General features: G+C 41.2%; 24 pseudogenes; all 24 read left to right on the forward strand.

Annotated features, from left to right (window-relative positions):
• Positions 1–402: 402 nt before the first annotated feature.
• On the forward strand, positions 403–521 carry LOC137111196 (5S ribosomal RNA; annotated as a pseudogene).
• An 868-nt stretch (positions 522–1,389) lies between these two features.
• Positions 1,390–1,508, forward strand: LOC137110374 (5S ribosomal RNA; annotated as a pseudogene).
• Positions 1,509–2,376: 868 nt separating this feature from the next.
• LOC137110524 (5S ribosomal RNA) lies at positions 2,377–2,495 on the forward strand (annotated as a pseudogene).
• An 857-nt stretch (positions 2,496–3,352) lies between these two features.
• On the forward strand, positions 3,353–3,471 carry LOC137111197 (5S ribosomal RNA; annotated as a pseudogene).
• An 868-nt stretch (positions 3,472–4,339) lies between these two features.
• LOC137110525 (5S ribosomal RNA) lies at positions 4,340–4,458 on the forward strand (annotated as a pseudogene).
• An 867-nt stretch (positions 4,459–5,325) lies between these two features.
• LOC137110215 (5S ribosomal RNA) lies at positions 5,326–5,444 on the forward strand (annotated as a pseudogene).
• Positions 5,445–6,312: 868 nt separating this feature from the next.
• On the forward strand, positions 6,313–6,431 carry LOC137110621 (5S ribosomal RNA; annotated as a pseudogene).
• An 857-nt stretch (positions 6,432–7,288) lies between these two features.
• LOC137110164 (5S ribosomal RNA) lies at positions 7,289–7,407 on the forward strand (annotated as a pseudogene).
• Positions 7,408–8,264: 857 nt separating this feature from the next.
• On the forward strand, positions 8,265–8,383 carry LOC137110689 (5S ribosomal RNA; annotated as a pseudogene).
• An 867-nt stretch (positions 8,384–9,250) lies between these two features.
• On the forward strand, positions 9,251–9,369 carry LOC137110526 (5S ribosomal RNA; annotated as a pseudogene).
• An 857-nt stretch (positions 9,370–10,226) lies between these two features.
• LOC137110527 (5S ribosomal RNA) lies at positions 10,227–10,345 on the forward strand (annotated as a pseudogene).
• Positions 10,346–11,212: 867 nt separating this feature from the next.
• LOC137110528 (5S ribosomal RNA) lies at positions 11,213–11,331 on the forward strand (annotated as a pseudogene).
• An 868-nt stretch (positions 11,332–12,199) lies between these two features.
• LOC137111198 (5S ribosomal RNA) lies at positions 12,200–12,318 on the forward strand (annotated as a pseudogene).
• An 867-nt stretch (positions 12,319–13,185) lies between these two features.
• On the forward strand, positions 13,186–13,304 carry LOC137111199 (5S ribosomal RNA; annotated as a pseudogene).
• An 868-nt stretch (positions 13,305–14,172) lies between these two features.
• On the forward strand, positions 14,173–14,291 carry LOC137110376 (5S ribosomal RNA; annotated as a pseudogene).
• An 868-nt stretch (positions 14,292–15,159) lies between these two features.
• Positions 15,160–15,278, forward strand: LOC137110530 (5S ribosomal RNA; annotated as a pseudogene).
• Positions 15,279–16,135: 857 nt separating this feature from the next.
• Positions 16,136–16,254, forward strand: LOC137111200 (5S ribosomal RNA; annotated as a pseudogene).
• An 867-nt stretch (positions 16,255–17,121) lies between these two features.
• LOC137111202 (5S ribosomal RNA) lies at positions 17,122–17,240 on the forward strand (annotated as a pseudogene).
• An 868-nt stretch (positions 17,241–18,108) lies between these two features.
• LOC137110726 (5S ribosomal RNA) lies at positions 18,109–18,227 on the forward strand (annotated as a pseudogene).
• Positions 18,228–19,084: 857 nt separating this feature from the next.
• On the forward strand, positions 19,085–19,203 carry LOC137111203 (5S ribosomal RNA; annotated as a pseudogene).
• An 868-nt stretch (positions 19,204–20,071) lies between these two features.
• LOC137110531 (5S ribosomal RNA) lies at positions 20,072–20,190 on the forward strand (annotated as a pseudogene).
• An 867-nt stretch (positions 20,191–21,057) lies between these two features.
• Positions 21,058–21,176, forward strand: LOC137110216 (5S ribosomal RNA; annotated as a pseudogene).
• Positions 21,177–22,044: 868 nt separating this feature from the next.
• Positions 22,045–22,163, forward strand: LOC137110727 (5S ribosomal RNA; annotated as a pseudogene).
• An 857-nt stretch (positions 22,164–23,020) lies between these two features.
• On the forward strand, positions 23,021–23,139 carry LOC137111204 (5S ribosomal RNA; annotated as a pseudogene).
• Positions 23,140–23,638: the final 499 nt, after the last annotated feature.

Consider the following 23,638-nt stretch of genomic DNA (forward strand, 5'->3'; position numbering starts at 1 on the left):
TCTCTTGTTTTCACATTAGGGAGTTAGGGTTAGCGACTATCTTTTGGTTTGTTTATTTCTATCAGGCTAGCTAGCACTTTCTGTGGGAAATGGCTTATTTTGTTTATTATGTTGGCCTTGGTTCGCCCTGAGTTGTAGTGTCATGTTTTGTTTGACACTTTCTTTCGTTTAAAATAAATATCATTCTGTTGGAACATCTCAATCCTGGATTTTGGTTTGAGGATCGGAGAGGGAACATGCAAATTTATCTTTGTATGTTTCACCCTGACCCCCTAGACAGGGGCGTAACAGACCAGTACAGTTATAGTACTTTGTACTTTGCCACATTTATCTTCTTCTTAGCAAGTGTCATACATTCTGCTTCTCTAGCGTTTTTAAGAGCTGTTGATAATGTCAAATGCAGCTTACGGCCACACCGCTCTCTAAGCGCCCGATCTCGTCCGATCTCGGCAGCCAAATAGAGCCGGGCCTGGTTAGTACTTGGTAGGAAGACCGCCTGGGAATACCAGGTGCTGTAAGCTTTTTTGCTTGGGTTTACGGGCAGCTCAAGCTGGTGTTACTGCCTATTTATTCATAGAAATTGTTCTATATTTTCATCAAATTTTGTTCTTTCATTGCTGTTTTGCTACTTTATTGGTTTGTCAACCATCGTGCTTCATTACTAGTAGACCATGTTACGGTCATGGCCATATGTGTTGTTTTTATTTTCTTGTTCTTATAGGTGCCCTGCCTGATTGGCTGGATTTGGGGGAAGTACAGGAAGCTGATTGGTCCATCCTACACTTCCTGGAGTTTTAAAAGTACGGTTCCCAACAGCTAGCGAGGCTCTTTCTGGCAGCAGCACCTGTTTGCTGTTCTTAGTTTCCAAATCTTATTTAGCATTTTTGAATTGTTAGGTTTTGTGCCGTGGTTTTGTTTATAAATTGTATATTTTGTAAATAGTATTAAATCTGTAGGGGTGGACTGCCATTTTTCTTTTGATTGTTTTCTCTTGTTTTCACATTAGGGAGTTAGGGTTAGCGACTATTATTTGGTTTGTTTATTTCTATCAGGCTAGCTAGCACTTTCTGTGGGAAATGGCTTATTTTGTTTATTATGTTGGCCTTGGTTCGCCCTGAGTTGTAGTGTCATGTTTTGTTTGACACTTTCTTTCGTTTAAAATAAATATCATTCTGTTGGAACATCTCGATTCTGGATTTTGGTTTGGGGATCGGAGAGGGAACATGCTAATTTATCTTTGTATGTTGCACCCTGACCCCCTAGACAGGGGCGTAACAGACCAGTACAGTTATAGTACTTTGTACTTTGCCACATTTATCTTCTTCTTAGCAAGTGTCATGCATTCTTCTTCTCCAGCGTTTTTAAGAGCTGTTGATGATGTCAAATGCAGCTTACGGCCACACCGCTCTCTGAGCGCCCGATCTCGTCCGATCTCGGCAGCCAAATAGGGCTGGGCCTGGTTAGTACTTGGTAGGAAGACCGCCTGGGAATACCAAGTGCTGTAAGCTTTTTTGCTTGGGTTTACGGGCAGCACAAGCTGGTGTTACTGCCTATTTATTCATAGAAATTGTTCTATATTTTAATCAAATTTTGTTCTTTCATTGCTGTTTTGCTACTTTATTGGTTTGTCAACCATCGTGCTTCATTACTAGTAGACCATGTTACGGTCCTGGCCATATGTGTTGTTTTTATTTTCTTGTTCTTATAGGTGCCCTGCCTGATTGGCCGGATTTGGGGGAAGTACAGGAAGCTGATTGGTCCATCCTACACTTCCTGGAGTTTTAAAAGTACGGTTCCCAACAGCTAGCGAGGCTCTTTCTGGCAGCAGCACCTGTTTGCTGTTCTTGGTTTCCAAACCTTATTTAGCATTTTTGAATTGTTAGGTTTTGTGCCGTGGTTTTGTTTATAAATTGTATATTTTGTAAATAGTATTAAATCTGTAGGGGTGGACTGCCATTTTTCTTTTGATTGTTTTCTCTTGTTTTCGCATTAGGGAGTTAGGGTTAGCGACTGTCTTTTGGTTTGTTTCTTTCTATCAGGCTAGCTAGCACTTTCTGTGGGAAATGGCTTATTTTGTTTATTATGTTGGCCTTGGTTCGCCCTGAGTTGTAGTGTCATGTTTTGTTTGACACTTTCTTTCGTTTAAAATAAATATCATTCTGTTGGAACATCTCAATCCTGGATTTTGGTTTGGGGATCGGAGAGGGAACATGCAAATTTATCTTTGTATGTTTCACCCTGACCCCCTAGACAGGGGCGTAACAGACCAGTACAGTTATAGTACTTTGTACTTTGCCACATTTATCTTCTTCTTAGCAAGTGTCATGCATTCTGCTTCTCTAGCGTTTTTAAGAGCTGTTGATGATATCAAATGCATGTTACGGCCACACCGCTCTCTAAGCGCCCGATCTCGTCCGATCTCGGCAGCCAAATAGGGCCGGGCCTGGTTAGTACTTGGTAGGAAGACCGCCTGGGAATACCAGGTGCTGTAAGCTTTTTTGCTTGGGTTTACGGGCAGCTCAAGCTGGTGTTACTGCCTATTTATTCATAGAAATTGTTCTATATTTTCATCAAATTTTGTTCTTTCATTGCTGTTTTGCTACTTTATTGGTTTGTCAACCATCGTGCTTCATTACTAGTAGACCATGTTACGGTCCTGGCCATATGTGTTGTTTTTATTTTCTTGTTCTTATAGGTGCCGTGCCTGATTGGCCGGATTTGGGGGAAGTACAGGAAGCTGATTGGTCCATCCTACACTTCCTGGAGTTTTAAATGTACGGTTCCCAACAGCTAGCGAGGCTCTTTCTGGCAGCAGCACCTGTTTGCTGTTCTTGGTTTCCAAATCTTATTTAGCATTTTTGAATTGTTAGGTTTTGTGCCGTGGTTTTGTTTATAAATTGTATATTTTGTAAATAGTATTAAATCTGTAGGGGTGAACTGCCATTTTCTTTGGACTGTTTTCACATTAGGGAGTTAGGGTTAGCGACTGTCTTTTGGTTTGTTTCTTTCTATCAGGCTAGCTAGCACTTTCTGTGGGAAATGGCTTATTTTGTTTATTATGTTGGCCTTGGTTCGCCCTGAGTTGTAGTGTCATGTTTTGTTTGACACTTTCTTTCGTTTAAAATAAATATCATTCTGTTGGAACATGTCGATCCTGGATTTTGGTTTGGGGATCGGAGAGGGAACATGCAAATTTATCTTTGTATGTTTCACCCTGACCCCCTAGACAGGGGCGTAACAGACCAGTACAGTTATAGTACTTTGTACTTTGCCACATTTATCTTCTTCTTAGCAAGTGTCATGCATTCTGCTTCTCCAGCGTTTTTAAGAGCTGTTGATGATATCAAATGCAGCTTACGGCCACACCGCTCTCTAAGCGCCCGATCTCGTCCGATCTCGGCAGCCAAATAGAGCCGGGCCTGGTTAGTACTTGGTAGGAAGACCGCCTGGGAATACCAGGTGCTGTAAGCTTTTTTGCTTGGGTTTACGGGCAGCACAAGCTGGTGTTACTGCCTATTTATTCATAGAAATTGTTCTATATTTTCATCAAATTTTGTTCTTTCATTGCTGTTTTGCTACTTTATTGGTTTGCCAACCATCGTGCTTCATTACTAGTAGACCATGTTACGGTCCTGGCCATATGTGTTGTTTTTATTTTCTTGTTCTTATAGGTGCCCTGCCTGATTGGCTGGATTGGGGGGCAGTACAGGAAGCTGATTGGTCCATCCTACACTTCCTGGAGTTTTAAAAGTATGGTTCTCAACAGCTAGCGAGGCTCTTTCTGGCATCAGCACCTGTTTGCTGTTCTTGGTTTCCAAACCTTATTTAGCATTTTTGAATTGTTAGGTTTTGTGCCGTGGTTTTGTTTATAAATTGTATATTTTGTAAATAGTATTAAATCTGTAGGGGTGGACTGCCATTTTTCTTTTGATTGTTTTCTCTTGTTTTCACATTAGGGAGTTAGGGTTAGCGACTGTCTTTTGGTTTGTTTCTTTCTATCAGGCTAGCTAGCACTTTCTGTGGGAAATGGCTTATTTTGTTTATTATGTTGGCCTTGGTTCGCCCTGAGTTGTAGTGTCATGTTTTGTTTGACACTTTCTTTCGTTTAAAATAAATATCATTCTGTTGGAACATCTCAATCCTGGATTTTGGTTTGGGGATCGGAGAGGGAACATGCAAATTTATCTTTGTATGTTTCACCCTGACCCCCTAGACAGGGGCGTAACAGACCAGTACAGTTATAGTACTTTGTACTTTGCCACATTTATCTTCTTCTTAGCAAGTGTCATGCATTCTACTTCTCTAGCGTTTTTAAGAGCTGTTGATGATGTCAAATGCATGTTACGGCCACACCGCTCTCTAAGCGCCCGATCTCGTCCGATCTCGGCAGCCAAATAGGGCCGGGCCTGGTTAGTACTTGGTAGGAAGACCGCCTGGGAATACCAGGTGCTGTAAGCTTTTTTGCTTGGGTTTACGGGCAGCTCAAGCTGGTGTTACTGCCTATTTATTCATAGAAATTGTTCTATATTTTCATCAAATTTTGTTCTTTCATTGCTGTTTTGCTACTTTATTGGTTTGTCAACCATCGTGCTTCATTACTAGTAGACCATGTTACGGTCCTGGCCATATGTGTTGTTTTTATTTTCTTGTTCTTATAGGTGCCCTGCCTGATTGGCCGGATTTGGGGGAAGTACAGGAAGCTGATTGGTCCATCCTACACTTCCTGGAGTTTTAAAAGTACGGTTCCCAACAGCTAGCGAGGCTCTTTCTGGCAGCAGCACCTGTTTGCTGTTCTTGGTTTCCAAATCTTATTTAGCATTTTTGAATTGTTAGGTTTTGTGCCGTGGTTTTGTTTATAAATTGTATATTTTGTAAATAGTATTAAATCTGTAGGGGTGGACTGCCATTTTCTTTTGATTGTTTTCTCTTGTTTTCACATTAGGGAGTTAGGGTTAGCGACTATCTTTTGGTTTGTTTATTTCTATCAGGCTAGCTAGCACTTTCTGTGGGAAATGGCTTATTTTGTTTATTATGTTGGCCTTGGTTCGCCCTGAGTTGTAGTGTCATGTTTTGTTTGACACTTTCTTTCGTTTAAAATAAATATCATTCTGTTGGAACATCTCAATCCTGGATTTTGGTTTGAGGATCGGAGAGGGAACATGCAAATTTATCTTTGTATGTTTCACCCTGACCCCCTAGACAGGGGCGTAACAGACCAGTACAGTTATAGTACTTTGTACTTTGCCACATTTATCTTCTTCTTAGCAAGTGTCATGCATTCTGCTTCTCTAGCGTTTTTAAGAGCTGTTGATAATGTCAAATGCAGCTTACGGCCACACCGCTCTCTAAGCGCCCGATCTCGTCCGATCTCGGCAGCCAAATAGAACCGGGCCTGGTTAGTACTTGGTAGGAAGACCGCCTGGGAATACCAGGTGCTGTAAGCTTTTTTGCTTGGGTTTACGGGCAGCTCAAGCTGGTGTTACTGCCTATTTATTCATAGAAATTGTTCTATATTTTCATCAAATTTTGTTCTTTCATTGCTGTTTTGCTACTTTATTCGTTTGTCAACCATCGTGCTTCATTACTAGTAGACCATGTTACGGTCATGGCCATATGTGTTGTTTTTATTTTCTTGTTCTTATAGGTGCCCTGCCTGATTGGCCGGATTTGGGGGAAGTACAGGAAGCTGATTGGTCCATCCTACACTTCCTGGAGTTTTAAAAGTATGGTTCCCAACAGCTAGCGAGGCTCTTTCTGGCAGCAGCACCTGTTTGCTGTTCTTAGTTTCCAAATCTTATTTAGCATTTTTGAATTGTTAGGTTTTGTGCCGTGGTTTTGTTTATAAATTGTATATTTTGTAAATAGTATTAAATCTGTAGGGGTGGACTGCCATTTTTCTTTTGATTGTTTTCTCTTGTTTTCACATTAGGGAGTTAGGGTTAGCGACTATCTTTTGGTTTGTTTCTTTCTATCAGGCTAGCTAGCACTTTCTGTGGGAAATGGCTTATTTTGTTTATTATGTTGGCCTTGGTTCGCCCTGAGTTGTAGTGTCATGTTTTGTTTGACACTTTCTTTCGTTTAAAATAAATATCATTCTGTTGGAACATCTCGATTCTGGATTTTGGTTTGGGGATCGGAGAGGGAACATGCTAATTTATCTTTGTATGTTGCACCCTGACCCCCTAGACAGGGGCGTAACAGACCAGTACAGTTATAGTACTTTGTACTTTGCCACATTTATCTTCTTCTTAGCAAGTGTCATGCATTCTGCTTCTCCAGCGTTTTTAAGAGCTGTTGATGATGTCAAATGCAGCTTACGGCCACACCGCTCTCTGAGCGCCCGATCTCGTCCGATCTCAGCAGCCAAATAGGGCCGGGCCTGGTTAGTACTTGGTAGGAAGACCGCCTGGGAATACCAGGTGCTGTAAGCTTTTTTGCTTGGGTTTACGGGCAGCTCAAGCTGGTGTTACTGCCTATTTATTCATAGAAATTGTTCTATATTTTCATCAAATTTTGTTCTTTCATTGCTGTTTTGCTACTTTATTGGTTTGTCAACCATCGTGCTTCATTACTAGTAGACCATGTTACGGTCATGGCCATATGTGTTGTTTTTATTTTCTTGTTCTTATAGGTGCCCTGCCTGATTGGCTGGATTTGGGGGAAGTACAGGAAGCTGATTGGTCCATCCTACACTTCCTGGAGTTTTAAAAGTACGGTTCCCAACAGCTAGCGAGGCTCTTTCTGGCAGCAGCACCTGTTTGCTGTTCTTGGTTTCCAAATCTTATTTAGCATTTTTAAATTGTTAGGTTTTGTGCCGTGGTTTTGTTTATAAATTGTATATTTTGTAAATAGTATTAAATCTGTAGGGGTGAACTGCCATTTTCTTTGGACTGTTTTCACATTAGGGAGTTAGGGTTAGCGACTGTCTTTTGGTTTGTTTATTTCTATCAGGCTAGCTAGCACTCTCTGTGGGAAATGGCTTATTTTGTTTATTATGTTGGCCTTGGTTCGCCCTGAGTTGTAGTGTCATGTTTTGTTTGACACTTTCTTTCGTTTAAAATAAATATCATTCTGTTGGAACATCTCGATCCTGGATTTTGGTTTGGGGATCGGAGAGGGAACATGCTAATTTATCTTTGTATGTGGCACCCTGACCCCCTAGACAGGGGCGTAACAGACCAGTACAGTTATAGTACTTTGTACTTTGCCACATTTATCTTCTTCTTAGCAAGTGTCATGCATTCTGCTTCTCCAGCGTTTTTAAGAGCTGTTGATGATGTCAAATGCAGCTTACGGCCACACTGCTCTCTAAGCGCCCGATCTCGTCCGATCTCGGCAGCCAAATAGAGCCGGGCCTGGTTAGTACTTGGTAGGAAGACCGCCTGGGAATACCAGGTGCTGTAAGCTTTTTTGCTTGGGTTTACGGGCAGCACAAGCTGGTGTTACTGCCTATTTATTCATAGAAATTGTTCTATATTTTCATCAAATTTTGTTCTTTCATTGCTGTTTTGCTACTTTATTGGTTTGTCAACCATCGTGCTTCATTACTAATAGACCATGTTACGGTCCTGGCCATATGTGTTGTTTTTATTTTCTTGTTCTTATAGGTGCCCTGCCTGATTGGCCGGATTGGGGGGCAGTACCGGAAGCTGAGTGGTCCATCCTACACTTCCTGGAGTTTTAAAAGTACGGTTCCCAACAGCTAGCGAGGCTCTTTCTGGCATCAGCACCTGTTTGCTGTTCTTTGTTTCCAAACCTTATTTAGTATTTCTGAATTGTTAGGTTTTGTGCCGTGGTTTTGTTTATAAATTGTATATTTTGTAAATAGTATTAAATCTGTAGGGGTGAACTACCATTTTCTTTGGACTGTTTTCACATTAGGGAGTTAGGGTTAGCGACTGTCTTTTGGTTTGTTTATTTCTATCAGGCTAGCTAGCACTTTCTGTGGGAAATGGCTTATTTTGTTTATTATGTTGGCCTTGGTTCGCCCTGAGTTGTAGTGTCATGTTTTGTTTGACACTTTCTTTCGTTTAAAATAAATATCATTCTGTTGGAACATCTCGATCCTGGATTTTGGTTTGGGGATCGGAGAGGGAACATGCTAATTTATCTTTGTATGTTGCACCCTGACCCCCTAGACAGGGGCGTAACAGACCAGTACAGTTATAGTGCTTTGTACTTTGCCACATTTATCTTCTTCTTAGCAAGTGTCATGCATTCTGCTTCTCCAGCGTTTTTGAGAGCTGTTGATGATGTCAAATGCAGCTTATGGCCACACTGCTCTCTAAGCGCCCGATCCCGTCCGATCTCGGCAGCCAAATAGGGCCGGGCCTTGTTAGTACTTGGTAGGAAGACCGCCTGGGAATACCAGGTGCTGTAAGCTTCTTTGCTTGGGTTTACGGGCAGCACAAGCTGGTGTTACTGCCTATTTATTCATAGAAATTGTTCTATATTTTCATCAAATTTTGTTCTTTCATTGCTGTTTTGCTACTTTATTGGTTTGTCAACCATCGTGCTTCATTACTAGTAGACCATGTTACGGTCCTGGCCATATGTGTTGTTTTTATTTTCTTGTTCTTATAGGTGCCGTGCCTGATTGGCCGGATTTGGGGGAAGTACAGGAAGCTGATTGGTCCATCCTACACTTCCTGGAGTTTTAAATGTACGGTTCCCAACAGCTAGCGAGGCTCTTTCTGGCAGCAGCACCTGTTTGCTGTTCTTGGTTTCCAAATCTTATTTAGCATTTTTGAATTGTTAGGTTTTGTGCCGTGGTTTTGTTTATAAATTGTATATTTTGTAAATAGTATTAAATCTGTAGGGGTGGACTGCCATTTTCTTTTGATTGTTTTCTCTTGTTTTCACATTAGGGAGTTAGGGTTAGCGACTATCTTTTGGTTTGTTTATTTCTATCAGGCTAGCTAGCACTTTCTGTGGGAAATGGCTTATTTTGTTTATTATGTTGGCCTTGGTTCGCCCTGAGTTGTAGTGTCATGTTTTGTTTGACACTTTCTTTCGTTTAAAATAAATATCATTCTGTTGGAACATCTCAATCCTGGATTTTGGTTTGGGGATCGGAGAGGGAACATGCAAATTTATCTTTGTATGTTTCACCCTGACCCCCTAGACAAGGGCGTAACAGACCAGTACAGTTATAGTACTTTGTACTTTGCCACATTTATCTTCTTCTTAGCAAGTGTCATGCATTCTGCTTCTCTAGCGTTTTTAAGAGCTGTTGATGATGTCAAATGCATGTTACGGCCACACCGCTCTCTAAGCGCCCGATCTCGTCCGATCTCGGCAGCCAAATAGGGCCGGGCCTGGTTAGTACTTGGTAGGAAGACCGCCTGGGAATACCAGGTGCTGTAAGCTTTTTTGCTTGGGTTTACGGGCAGCTCAAGCTGGTGTTACTGCCTATTTATTCATAGAAATTGTTCTATATTTTCATCAAATTTTGTTCTTTCATTGCTGTTTTGCTACTTTATTGGTTTGTCAACCATCGTGCTTCATTACTAGTAGACCATGTTACGGTCCTGGCCATATGTGTTGTTTTTATTTTCTTGTTCTTATAGGTGCCCTGCCTGATTGGCCGGATTTGGGGGAAGTACAGGAAGCTGATTGGTCCATCCTACACTTCCTGGAGTTTTAAAAGTACGGTTCCCAACAGCTAGCGAGGCTCTTTCTGGCAGCAGCACCTGTTTGCTGTTCTTGGTTTCCAAATCTTATTTAGCATTTTTGAATCGTTAGGTTTTGTGCCGTGGTTTTGTTTATAAATTGTATATTTTGTAAATAGTATTAAATCTGTAGGGGTGAACTGCCATTTTCTTTGGACTGTTTTCACATTAGGGAGTTAGGGTTAGCGACTGTCTTTTGGTTTGTTTCTTTCTATCAGGCTAGCTAGCACTTTCTGTGGGAAATTGCTTATTTTGTTTATTATGTTGGCCTTGGTTCGCCCTGAGTTGTAGTGTCATGTTTTGTTTGACACTTTCTTTCGTTTAAAATAAATATCATTCTGTTGGAACATCTCGATCCTGGATTTTGGTTTGGGGATCGGAGAGGGAACATGCTAATTTATCTTTGTATGTTGCACCCTGACCCCCTAGACAGGGGCGTAACAGACCAGTACAGTTATAGTACTTTGTACTTTGCCACATTTATCTTCTTCTTAGCAAGTGTCATGCATTCTGCTTCTCTAGCGTTTTTAAGAGCTGTTGATGATATCAAATGCATGTTACGGCCACACCGCTCTCTAAGCGCCCGATCTCGTCCGATCTCGGCAGCCAAATAGGGCCGGGCCTGGTTAGTACTTGGTAGGAAGACCGCCTGGGAATACCAGGTGCTGTAAGCTTTTTTGCTTGGGTTTACGGGCAGCTCAAGCTGGTGTTACTGCCTATTTATTCATAGAAATTGTTCTATATTTTCATCAAATTTTGTTCTTTCATTGCTGTTTTGCTACTTTATTGGTTTGTCAACCATCGTGCTTCATTACTAGTAGACCATGTTACGGTCATGGCCATATGTGTTGTTTTTATTTTCTTGTTCTTATAGGTGCCGTGCCTGATTGGCCGGATTTGGGGGAAGCACAGGAAGCTGATTGGTCCATCCTACACTTCCTGGAGTTTTAAATGTACGGTTCCCAACAGCTAGCGAGGCTCTTTCTGGCAGCAGCACCTGTTTGCTGTTCTTGGTTTCCAAATCTTTTTTAGCATTTTTGAATTGTTAGGTTTTGTGCCGTGGTTTTGTTTATAAATTGTATATTTTGTAAATAGTATTAAATCTGTAGGGGTGGACTGCCATTTTCTTTTGATTGTTTTCTCTTGTTTTCACATTAGGGAGTTAGGGTTAGCGACTATCTTTTGGTTTGTTTATTTCTATCAGGCTAGCTAGCACTTTCTGTGGGAAATGGCTTATTTTGTTTATTATGTTGGCCTTGGTTCGCCCTGAGTTGTAGTGTCATGTTTTGTTTGACACTTTCTTTCGTTTAAAATAAATATCATTCTGTTGGAACATCTCAATCCTGGATTTTGGTTTGGGGATCGGAGAAGGAACATACAAATTTATCTTTGTATGTTTCACCCTGACCCCCTAGACAGGGGCGTAACAGACCAGTACAGTTATAGTACTTTGTACTTTGCCACATTTATCTTCTTCTTAGCAAGTGTCATGCATTCTGCTTCTCTAGCGTTTTTAAGAGCTGTTGATGATGTCAAATGCATGTTACGGCCACACCGCTCTCTAAGCGCCCGATCTCGTCCGATCTCGGCAGCCAAATAGGGCCGGGCCTGGTTAGTACTTGGTAGGAAGACCGCCTGGGAATACCAGGTGCTGTAAGCTTTTTTGCTTGGGTTTACGGGCAGCTCAAGCTGGTGTTACTGCCTATTTATTCATAGAAATTGTTCTATATTTTCATCAAATTTTGTTCTTTCATTGCTGTTTTGCTACTTTATTGGTTTGTCAACCATCGTGCTTCATTACTAGTAGACCATGTTACGGTCCTGGCCATATGTGTTGTTTTTATTTTCTTGTTCTTATAGGTGCCCTGCCTGATTGGCCGGATTTGGGGGAAGTACAGGAAGCTGATTGGTCCATCCTACACTTCCTGGAGTCTTAAAAGTACGGTTCCCAACAGCTAGCGAGGCTCTTTCTGGCAGCAGCACCTGTTTGCTGTTCTTGGTTTCCAAATCTTATTTAGCATTTTTGAATTGTTAGGTTTTGTGCCGTGGTTTTGTTTATAAATTGTATATTTTGTAAATAGTATTAAATCTGTAGGGGTGAACTGCCATTTTTCTTTTGATTGTTTTCTCTTGTTTTCACATTAGGGAGTTAGGGTTAGCGACTATCTTTTGGTTTGTTTATTTCTATCAGGCTAGCTAGCACTTTCTGTGGGAAATGGCTTATTTTGTTTATTATGTTGGCCTTGGTTCGCCCTGAGTTGTAGTGTCATGTTTTGTTTGACACTTTCTTTCGTTTAAAATAAATATCATTCTGTTGGAACATCTCAATCCTGGATTTTGGATTTAGGATCGGAGAGGGAACATGCAAATTTATCTTTGTATGTTTCACCCTGACCCCCTAGACAGGGGCGTAACAGACCAGTACAGTTATAGTACTTTGTACTTTGCCACATTTATCTTCTTCTTAGCAAGTGTCATGCATTCTGCTTTTCTAGCGTTTTTAAGAGCTGTTGATAATGTCAAATGCAGCTTACGGCCACACCGCTCTCTAAGCGCCCGATCTCGTCCGATCTCGGCAGCCAAATAGAGCCGGGCCTGGTTAGTACTTGGTAGGAAGACCGCCTGGGAATACCAGGTGCTGTAAGCTTTTTTGCTTGGGTTTACGGGCAGCTCAAGCTGGTGTTACTGCCTATTTATTCATAGAAATTGTTCTATATTTTCATCAAATTTTGTTCTTTCATTGCTGTTTTGCTACTTTATTGGTTTGTCAACCATCGTGCTTCATTACTAGTAGACCATGTTACGGTCATGGCCATATGTGTTGTTTTTATTTTCTTGTTCTTATAGGTGCCCTGCCTGATTGGCCGGATTTGGGGGAAGTACAGGAAGCTGATTGGTCCATCCTACACTTCCTGGAGTTTTAAAAGTACGGTTCCCAACAGCTAGCGAGGCTCTTTCTGGCAGCAGCACCTGTTTGCTGTTCTTGGTTTCCAAATCTTATTTAGCATTTTTGAATTGTTAGGTTTTGTGCCGTGGTTTTGTTTATAAATTGTATATTTTGTAAATAGTATTAAATCTGTAGGGGTGGACTGCCATTTTCTTTTGATTGTTTTCTCTTGTTTTCACATTAGGGAGTTAGGGTTAGCGACTATCTTTTGGTTTGTTTATTTCTATCAGGCTAGCTAGCACTTTCTGTGGGAAATGGCTTATTTTGTTTATTATGTTGGCCTTGGTTCGCCCTGAGTTGTAGTGTCATGTTTTGTTTGACACTTTCTTTCGTTTAAAATAAATATCATTCTGTTGGAACATCTCAATCCTGGATTTTGGTTTGAGGATCGGAGAGGGAACATGCAAATTTATCTTTGTATGTTTCACCCTGACCCCCTAGACAGGGGCGTAACAGACCAGTACAGTTATAGTACTTTGTACTTTGCCACATTTATCTTCTTCTTAGCAAGTGTCATGCATTCTGCTTCTCTAGCGTTTTTAAGAGCTGTTGATAATGTCAAATGCAGCTTACGGCCACACCGCTCTCTAAGCGCCCGATCTCGTCCGATCTCGGCAGCCAAATAGAGCCGGGCCTGGTTAGTACTTGGTAGGAAGACCGCCTGGGAATACCAGGTGCTGTAAGCTTTTTTGCTTGGGTTTACGGGCAGCTCAAGCTGGTGTTACTGCCTATTTATTCATAGAAATTGTTCTATATTTTCATCAAATTTTGTTCTTTCATTGCTGTTTTGCTACTTTATTGGTTTGTCAACCATCGTGCTTCATTACTAGTAGACCATGTTACGGTCATGGCCATATGTGTTGTTTTTATTTTCTTGTTCTTATAGGTGCCCTGCCTGATTGGCTGGATTTGGGGGAAGTACAGGAAGCTGATTGGTCCATCCTACACTTCCTGGAGTTTTAAAAGTACGGTTCCCAACAGCTAGCGAGGCTCTTTCTGGCAGCAGCACCTGTTTGCTGTTCTTAGTTTCCAAATCTTATTTAGCATTTTTGAATTGTTAGGTTTTGTGCCGTGGTTTTGTTTATAAATTGTATATTTTGTAAATAGTATTAAATCTGTAGGGGTGGACTGCCATTTTTCTTTTGATTGTTTTCTCTTGTTTTCACATTAGGGAGTTAGGGTTAGCGACTATTATTTGGTTTGTTTATTTCTATCAGGCTAGCTAGCACTTTCTGTGGGAAATGGCTTATTTTGTTTATTATGTTGGCCTTGGTTCGCCCTGAGTTGTAGTGTCATGTTTTGTTTGACACTTTCTTTCGTTTAAAATAAATATCATTCTGTTGGAACATCTCGATTCTGGATTTTGGTTTGGGGATCGGAGAGGGAACATGCTAATTTATCTTTGTATGTTGCACCCTGACCCCCTAGACAGGGGCGTAACAGACCAGTACAGTTATAGTACTTTGTACTTTGCCACATTTATCTTCTTCTTAGCAAGTGTCATGCATTCTTCTTCTCCAGCGTTTTTAAGAGCTGTTGATGATGTCAAATGCAGCTTACGGCCACACCGCTCTCTGAGCGCCCGATCTCGTCCGATCTCGGCAGCCAAATAGGGCTGGGCCTGGTTAGTACTTGGTAGGAAGACCGCCTGGGAATACCAAGTGCTGTAAGCTTTTTTGCTTGGGTTTACGGGCAGCACAAGCTGGTGTTACTGCCTATTTATTCATAGAAATTGTTCTATATTTTAATCAAATTTTGTTCTTTCATTGCTGTTTTGCTACTTTATTGGTTTGTCAACCATCGTGCTTCATTACTAGTAGACCATGTTACGGTCCTGGCCATATGTGTTGTTTTTATTTTCTTGTTCTTATAGGTGCCCTGCCTGATTGGCCGGATTTGGGGGAAGTACAGGAAGCTGATTGGTCCATCCTACACTTCCTGGAGTTTTAAAAGTACGGTTCCCAACAGCTAGCGAGGCTCTTTCTGGCAGCAGCACCTGTTTGCTGTTCTTGGTTTCCAAACCTTATTTAGCATTTTTGAATTGTTAGGTTTTGTGCCGTGGTTTTGTTTATAAATTGTATATTTTGTAAATAGTATTAAATCTGTAGGGGTGGACTGCCATTTTTCTTTTGATTGTTTTCTCTTGTTTTCGCATTAGGGAGTTAGGGTTAGCGACTGTCTTTTGGTTTGTTTCTTTCTATCAGGCTAGCTAGCACTTTCTGTGGGAAATGGCTTATTTTGTTTATTATGTTGGCCTTGGTTCGCCCTGAGTTGTAGTGTCATGTTTTGTTTGACACTTTCTTTCGTTTAAAATAAATATCATTCTGTTGGAACATCTCAATCCTGGATTTTGGTTTGGGGATCGGAGAGGGAACATGCAAATTTATCTTTGTATGTTTCACCCTGACCCCCTAGACAGGGGCGTAACAGACCAGTACAGTTATAGTACTTTGTACTTTGCCACATTTATCTTCTTCTTAGCAAGTGTCATGCATTCTGCTTCTCTAGCGTTTTTAAGAGCTGTTGATGATATCAAATGCATGTTACGGCCACACCGCTCTCTAAGCGCCCGATCTCGTCCGATCTCGGCAGCCAAATAGGGCCGGGCCTGGTTAGTACTTGGTAGGAAGACCGCCTGGGAATACCAGGTGCTGTAAGCTTTTTTGCTTGGGTTTACGGGCAGCTCAAGCTGGTGTTACTGCCTATTTATTCATAGAAATTGTTCTATATTTTCATCAAATTTTGTTCTTTCATTGCTGTTTTGCTACTTTATTGGTTTGTCAACCATCGTGCTTCATTACTAGTAGACCATGTTACGGTCCTGGCCATATGTGTTGTTTTTATTTTCTTGTTCTTATAGGTGCCGTGCCTGATTGGCCGGATTTGGGGGAAGTACAGGAAGCTGATTGGTCCATCCTACACTTCCTGGAGTTTTAAATGTACGGTTCCCAACAGCTAGCGAGGCTCTTTCTGGCAGCAGCACCTGTTTGCTGTTCTTGGTTTCCAAATATTATTTAGCATTTTTGAATTGTTAGGTTTTGTGCCGTGGTTTTGTTTATAAATTGTATATTTTGTAAATAGTATTAAATCTGTAGGGGTGAACTGCCATTTTCTTTGGACTGTTTTCACATTAGGGAGTTAGGGTTAGCGACTGTCTTTTGGTTTGTTTCTTTCTATCAGGCTAGCTAGCACTTTCTGTGGGAAATGGCTTATTTTGTTTATTATGTTGGCCTTGGTTCGCCCTGAGTTGTAGTGTCATGTTTTGTTTGACACTTTCTTTCGTTTAAAATAAATATCATTCTGTTGGAACATGTCGATCCTGGATTTTGGTTTGGGGATCGGAGAGGGAACATGCAAATTTATCTTTGTATGTTTCACCCTGACCCCCTAGACAGGGGCGTAACAGACCAGTACAGTTATAGTACTTTGTACTTTGCCACATTTATCTTCTTCTTAGCAAGTGTCATGCATTCTGCTTCTCCAGCGTTTTTAAGAGCTGTTGATGATATCAAATGCAGCTTACGGCCACACCGCTCTCTAAGCGCCCGATCTCGTCCGATCTCGGCAGCCAAATAGAGCCGGGCCTGGTTAGTACTTGGTAGGAAGACCGCCTGGGAATACCAGGTGCTGTAAGCTTTTTTGCTTGGGTTTACGGGCAGCACAAGCTGGTGTTACTGCCTATTTATTCATAGAAATTGTTCTATATTTTCATCAAATTTTGTTCTTTCATTGCTGTTTTGCTACTTTATTGGTTTGTCAACCATCGTGCTTCATTACTAGTAGACCATGTTACGGTCCTGGCCATATGTGTTGTTTTTATTTTCTTGTTCTTATAGGTGCCCTGCCTGATTGGCCGGATTTGGGGGAAGTACAGGAAGCTGATTGGTCCATCCTACACTTCCTGGAGTTTTAAAAGTACGGTTCCCAACAGCTAGCGAGGCTCTTTCTGGCAGCAGCACCTGTTTGCTGTTCTTGGTTTCCAAATCTTATTTAGCATTTTTGAATTGTTAGGTTTTGTGCCGTGGTTTTGTTTATAAATTGTATATTTTGTAAATAGTATTAAATCTGTAGGGGTGGACTGCCATTTTCTTTTGATTGTTTTCTCTTGTTTTCACATTAGGGAGTTAGGGTTAGCGACTATCTTTTGGTTTGTTTATTTCTATCAGGCTAGCTAGCACTTTCTGTGGGAAATGGCTTATTTTGTTTATTATGTTGGCCTTGGTTCGCCCTGAGTTGTAGTGTCATGTTTTGTTTGACACTTTCTTTCGTTTAAAATAAATATCATTCTGTTGGAACATCTCAATCCTGGATTTTGGTTTGAGGATCGGAGAGGGAACATGCAAATTTATCTTTGTATGTTTCACCCTGACCCCCTAGACAGGGGCGTAACAGACCAGTACAGTTATAGTACTTTGTACTTTGCCACATTTATCTTCTTCTTAGCAAGTGTCATGCATTCTGCTTCTCTAGCGTTTTTAAGAGCTGTTGATAATGTCAAATGCAGCTTACGGCCACACCGCTCTCTAAGCGCCCGATCTCGTCCGATCTCGGCAGCCAAATAGAGCCGGGCCTGGTTAGTACTTGGTAGGAAGACCGCCTGGGAATACCAGGTGCTGTAAGCTTTTTTGCTTGGGTTTACGGGCAGCTCAAGCTGGTGTTACTGCCTATTTATTCATAGAAATTGTTCTATATTTTCATCAAATTTTGTTCTTTCATTGCTGTTTTGCTACTTTATTGGTTTGTCAACCATCGTGCTTCATTACTAGTAGACCATGTTACGGTCATGGCCATATGTGTTGTTTTTATTTTCTTGTTCTTATAGGTGCCCTGCCTGATTGGCTGGATTTGGGGGAAGTACAGGAAGCTGATTGGTCCATCCTACACTTCCTGGAGTTTTAAAAGTACGGTTCCCAACAGCTAGCGAGGCTCTTTCTGGCAGCAGCACCTGTTTGCTGTTCTTAGTTTCCAAATCTTATTTAGCATTTTTGAATTGTTAGGTTTTGTGCCGTGGTTTTGTTTATAAATTGTATATTTTGTAAATAGTATTAAATCTGTAGGGGTGGACTGCCATTTTTCTTTTGATTGTTTTCTCTTGTTTTCACATTAGGGAGTTAGGGTTAGCGACTATTATTTGGTTTGTTTATTTCTATCAGGCTAGCTAGCACTTTCTGTGGGAAATGGCTTATTTTGTTTATTATGTTGGCCTTGGTTCGCCCTGAGTTGTAGTGTCATGTTTTGTTTGACACTTTCTTTCGTTTAAAATAAATATCATTCTGTTGGAACATCTCGATTCTGGATTTTGGTTTGGGGATCGGAGAGGGAACATGCTAATTTATCTTTGTATGTTGCACCCTGACCCCCTAGACAGGGGCGTAACAGACCAGTACAGTTATAGTACTTTGTACTTTGCCACATTTATCTTCTTCTTAGCAAGTGTCATGCATTCTTCTTCTCCAGCGTTTTTAAGAGCTGTTGATGATGTCAAATGCAGCTTACGGCCACACCGCTCTCTGAGCGCCCGATCTCGTCCGATCTCGGCAGCCAAATAGGGCTGGGCCTGGTTAGTACTTGTTAGGAAGACCGCCTGGGAATACCAAGTGCTGTAAGCTTTTTTGCTTGGGTTTACGGGCAGCACAAGCTGGTGTTACTGCCTATTTATTCATAGAAATTGTTCTATATTTTAATCAAATTTTGTTCTTTCATTGCTGTTTTGCTACTTTATTGGTTTGTCAACCATCGTGCTTCATTACTAGTAGACCATGTTACGGTCCTGGCCATATGTGTTGTTTTTATTTTCTTGTTCTTATAGGTGCCGTGCCTGATTGGCCGGATTTGGGGGAAGTACAGGAAGCTGATTGGTCCATCCTACACTTCCTGGAGTTTTAAATGTACGGTTCCCAACAGCTAGCGAGGCTCTTTCTGGCAGCAGCACCTGTTTGCTGTTCTTGGTTTCCAAATCTTATTTAGCATTTTTGAATTGTTAGGTTTTGTGCCGTGGTTTTGTTTATAAATTGTATATTTTGTAAATAGTATTAAATCTGTAGGGGTGAACTGCCATTTTCTTTGGACTGTTTTCACATTAGGGAGTTAGGGTTAGCGACTGTCTTTTGGTTTGTTTCTTTCTATCAGGCTAGCTAGCACTTTCTGTGGGAAATGGCTTATTTTGTTTATTATGTTGGCCTTGGTTCGCCCTGAGTTGTAGTGTCATGTTTTGTTTGACACTTTCTTTCGTTTAAAATAAATATCATTCTGTTGGAACATGTCGATCCTGGATTTTGGTTTGGGGATCGGAGAGGGAACATGCAAATTTATCTTTGTATGTTTCACCCTGACCCCCTAGACAGGGGCGTAACAGACCAGTACAGTTATAGTACTTTGTACTTTGCCACATTTATCTTCTTCTTAGCAAGTGTCATGCATTCTGCTTCTCCAGCGTTTTTAAGAGCTGTTGATGATATCAAATGCAGCTTACGGCCACACCGCTCTCTAAGCGCCCGATCTCGTCCGATCTCGGCAGCCAAATAGAGCCGGGCCTGGTTAGTACTTGGTAGGAAGACCGCCTGGGAATACCAGGTGCTGTAAGCTTTTTTGCTTGGGTTTACGGGCAGCACAAGCTGGTGTTACTGCCTATTTATTCATAGAAATTGTTCTATATTTTCATCAAATTTTGTTCTTTCATTGCTGTTTTGCTACTTTATTGGTTTGCCAACCATCGTGCTTCATTACTAGTAGACCATGTTACGGTCCTGGCCATATGTGTTGTTTTTATTTTCTTGTTCTTATAGGTGCCCTGCCTGATTGGCTGGATTGGGGGGCAGTACAGGAAGCTGATTGGTCCATCCTACACTTCCTGGAGTTTTAAAAGTATGGTTCTCAACAGCTAGCGAGGCTCTTTCTGGCATCAGCACCTGTTTGCTGTTCTTGGTTTCCAAACCTTATTTAGCATTTTTGAATTGTTAGGTTTTGTGCCGTGGTTTTGTTTATAAATTGTATATTTTGTAAATAGTATTAAATCTGTAGGGGTGGACTGCCATTTTTCTTTTGATTGTTTTCTCTTGTTTTCACATTAGGGAGTTAGGGTTAGCGACTGTCTTTTGGTTTGTTTCTTTCTATCAGGCTAGCTAGCACTTTCTGTGGGAAATGGCTTATTTTGTTTATTATGTTGGCCTTGGTTCGCCCTGAGTTGTAGTGTCATGTTTTGTTTGACACTTTCTTTCGTTTAAAATAAATATCATTCTGTTGGAACATCTCAATCCTGGATTTTGGTTTGGGGATCGGAGAGGGAACATGCAAATTTATCTTTGTATGTTTCACCCTGACCCCCTAGACAGGGGCGTAACAGACCAGTACAGTTATAGTACTTTGTACTTTGCCACATTTATCTTCTTCTTAGCAAGTGTCATGCATTCTACTTCTCTAGCGTTTTTAAGAGCTGTTGATGATGTCAAATGCATGTTACGGCCACACCGCTCTCTAAGCGCCCGATCTCGTCCGATCTCGGCAGCCAAATAGGGCCGGGCCTGGTTAGTACTTGGTAGGAAGACCGCCTGGGAATACCAGGTGCTGTAAGCTTTTTTGCTTGGGTTTACGGGCAGCTCAAGCTGGTGTTACTGCCTATTTATTCATAGAAATTGTTCTATATTTTCATCAAATTTTGTTCTTTCATTGCTGTTTTGCTACTTTATTGGTTTGTCAACCATCGTGCTTCATTACTAGTAGACCATGTTACGGTCCTGGCCATATGTGTTGTTTTTATTTTCTTGTTCTTATAGGTGCCCTGCCTGATTGGCCGGATTTGGGGGAAGTACAGGAAGCTGATTGGTCCATCCTACACTTCCTGGAGTTTTAAAAGTACGGTTCCCAACAGCTAGCGAGGCTCTTTCTGGCAGCAGCACCTGTTTGCTGTTCTTGGTTTCCAAATCTTATTTAGCATTTTTGAATTGTTAGGTTTTGTGCCGTGGTTTTGTTTATAAATTGTATATTTTGTAAATAGTATTAAATCTGTAGGGGTGGACTGCCATTTTCTTTTGATTGTTTTCTCTTGTTTTCACATTAGGGAGTTAGGGTTAGCGACTGTCTTTTGGTTTGTTTATTTCTATCAGGCTAGCTAGCACTTTCTGTGGGAAATGGCTTATTTTGTTTATTATGTTGGCCTTGGTTCGCCCTGAGTTGTAGTGTCATGTTTTGTTTGACACTTTCTTTCGTTTAAAATAAATATCATTCTGTTGGAACATCTCAATCCTGGATTTTGGTTTGAGGATCGGAGAGGGAACATGCAAATTTATCTTTGTATGTTTCACCCTGACCCCCTAGACAGGGGCGTAACAGACCAGTACAGTTATAGTACTTTGTACTTTGCCACATTTATCTTCTTCTTAGCAAGTGTCATGCATTCTGCTTCTCTAGCGTTTTTAAGAGCTGTTGATAATGTCAAATGCAGCTTACGGCCACACCGCTCTCTAAGCGCCCGATCTCGTCCGATCTCGGCAGCCAAATAGAACCGGGCCTGGTTAGTACTTGGTAGGAAGACCGCCTGGGAATACCAGGTGCTGTAAGCTTTTTTGCTTGGGTTTACGGGCAGCTCAAGCTGGTGTTACTGCCTATTTATTCATAGAAATTGTTCTATATTTTCATCAAATTTTGTTCTTTCATTGCTGTTTTGCTACTTTATTCGTTTGTCAACCATCGTGCTTCATTACTAGTAGACCATGTTACGGTCATGGCCATATGTGTTGTTTTTATTTTCTTGTTCTTATAGGTGCCCTGCCTGATTGGCCGGATTTGGGGGAAGTACAGGAAGCTGATTGGTCCATCCTACACTTCCTGGAGTTTTAAAAGTATGGTTCCCAACAGCTAGCGAGGCTCTTTCTGGCAGCAGCACCTGTTTGCTGTTCTTAGTTTCCAAATCTTATTTAGCATTTTTGAATTGTTAGGTTTTGTGCCGTGGTTTTGTTTATAAATTGTATATTTTGTAAATAGTATTAAATCTGTAGGGGTGGACTGCCATTTTTCTTTTGATTGTTTTCTCTTGTTTTCACATTAGGGAGTTAGGGTTAGCGACTATCTTTTGGTTTGTTTCTTTCTATCAGGCTAGCTAGCACTTTCTGTGGGAAATGGCTTATTTTGTTTATTATGTTGGCCTTGGTTCGCCCTGAGTTGTAGTGTCATGTTTTGTTTGACACTTTCTTTCGTTTAAAATAAATATCATTCTGTTGGAACATCTCGATTCTGGATTTTGGTTTGGGGATCGGAGAGGGAACATGCTAATTTATCTTTGTATGTTGCACCCTGACCCCCTAGACAGGGGCGTAACAGACCAGTACAGTTATAGTACTTTGTACTTTGCCACATTTATCTTCTTCTTAGCAAGTGTCATGCATTCTGCTTCTCCAGCGTTTTTAAGAGCTGTTGATGATGTCAAATGCAGCTTACGGCCACACCGCTCTCTGAGCGCCCGATCTCGTCCGATCTCGGCAGCCAAATAGGGCTGGGCCTGGTTAGTACTTGTTAGGAAGACCGCCTGGGAATACCAAGTGCTGTAAGCTTTTTTGCTTGGGTTTACGGGCAGCACAAGCTGGTGTTACTGCCTATTTATTCATAGAAATTGTTCTATATTTTAATCAAATTTTGTTCTTTCATTGCTGTTTTGCTACTTTATTGGTTTGTCAACCATCGTGCTTCATTACTAGTAGACCATGTTACGGTCCTGGCCATATGTGTTGTTTTTATTTTCTTGTTCTTATAGGTGCCGTGCCTGATTGGCCGGATTTGGGGGAAGTACAGGAAGCTGATTGGTCCATCCTACACTTCCTGGAGTTTTAAATGTACGGTTCCCAACAGCTAGCGAGGCTCTTTCTGGCAGCAGCACCTGTTTGCTGTTCTTGGTTTCCAAATCTTATTTAGCATTTTTGAATTGTTAGGTTTTGTGCCGTGGTTTTGTTTATAAATTGTATATTTTGTAAATAGTATTAAATCTGTAGGGGTGAACTGCCATTTTCTTTGGACTGTTTTCACATTAGGGAGTTAGGGTTAGCGACTGTCTTTTGGTTTGTTTCTTTCTATCAGGCTAGCTAGCACTTTCTGTGGGAAATGGCTTATTTTGTTTATTATGTTGGCCTTGGTTCGCCCTGAGTTGTAGTGTCATGTTTTGTTTGACACTTTCTTTCGTTTAAAATAAATATCATTCTGTTGGAACATGTCGATCCTGGATTTTGGTTTGGGGATCGGAGAGGGAACATGCAAATTTATCTTTGTATGTTTCACCCTGACCCCCTAGACAGGGGCGTAACAGACCAGTACAGTTATAGTACTTTGTACTTTGCCACATTTATCTTCTTCTTAGCAAGTGTCATGCATTCTGCTTCTCCAGCGTTTTTAAGAGCTGTTGATGATATCAAATGCAGCTTACGGCCACACCGCTCTCTAAGCGCCCGATCTCGTCCGATCTCGGCAGCCAAATAGAGCCGGGCCTGGTTAGTACTTGGTAGGAAGACCGCCTGGGAATACCAGGTGCTGTAAGCTTTTTTGCTTGGGTTTACGGGCAGCACAAGCTGGTGTTACTGCCTATTTATTCATAGAAATTGTTCTATATTTTCATCAAATTTTGTTCTTTCATTGCTGTTTTGCTACTTTATTGGTTTGCCAACCATCGTGCTTCATTACTAGTAGACCATGTTACGGTCCTGGCCATATGTGTTGTTTTTATTTTCTTGTTCTTATAGGTGCCCTGCCTGATTGGCTGGATTGGGGGGCAGTACAGGAAGCTGATTGGTCCATCCTACACTTCCTGGAGTTTTAAAAGTATGGTTCTCAACAGCTAGCGAGGCTCTTTCTGGCATCAGCACCTGTTTGCTGTTCTTGGTTTCCAAACCTTATTTAGCATTTTTGAATTGTTAGGTTTTGTGCCGTGGTTTTGTTTATAAATTGTATATTTTGTAAATAGTATTAAATCTGTAGGGGTGGACTGCCATTTTTCTTTTGATTGTTTTCTCTTGTTTTCACATTAGGGAGTTAGGGTTAG

This window comes from Channa argus, unplaced genomic scaffold (assembly GCF_033026475.1).
Source record: "Channa argus isolate prfri unplaced genomic scaffold, Channa argus male v1.0 Contig009, whole genome shotgun sequence".
NCBI lineage: Eukaryota > Metazoa > Chordata > Actinopteri > Anabantiformes > Channidae > Channa > Channa argus.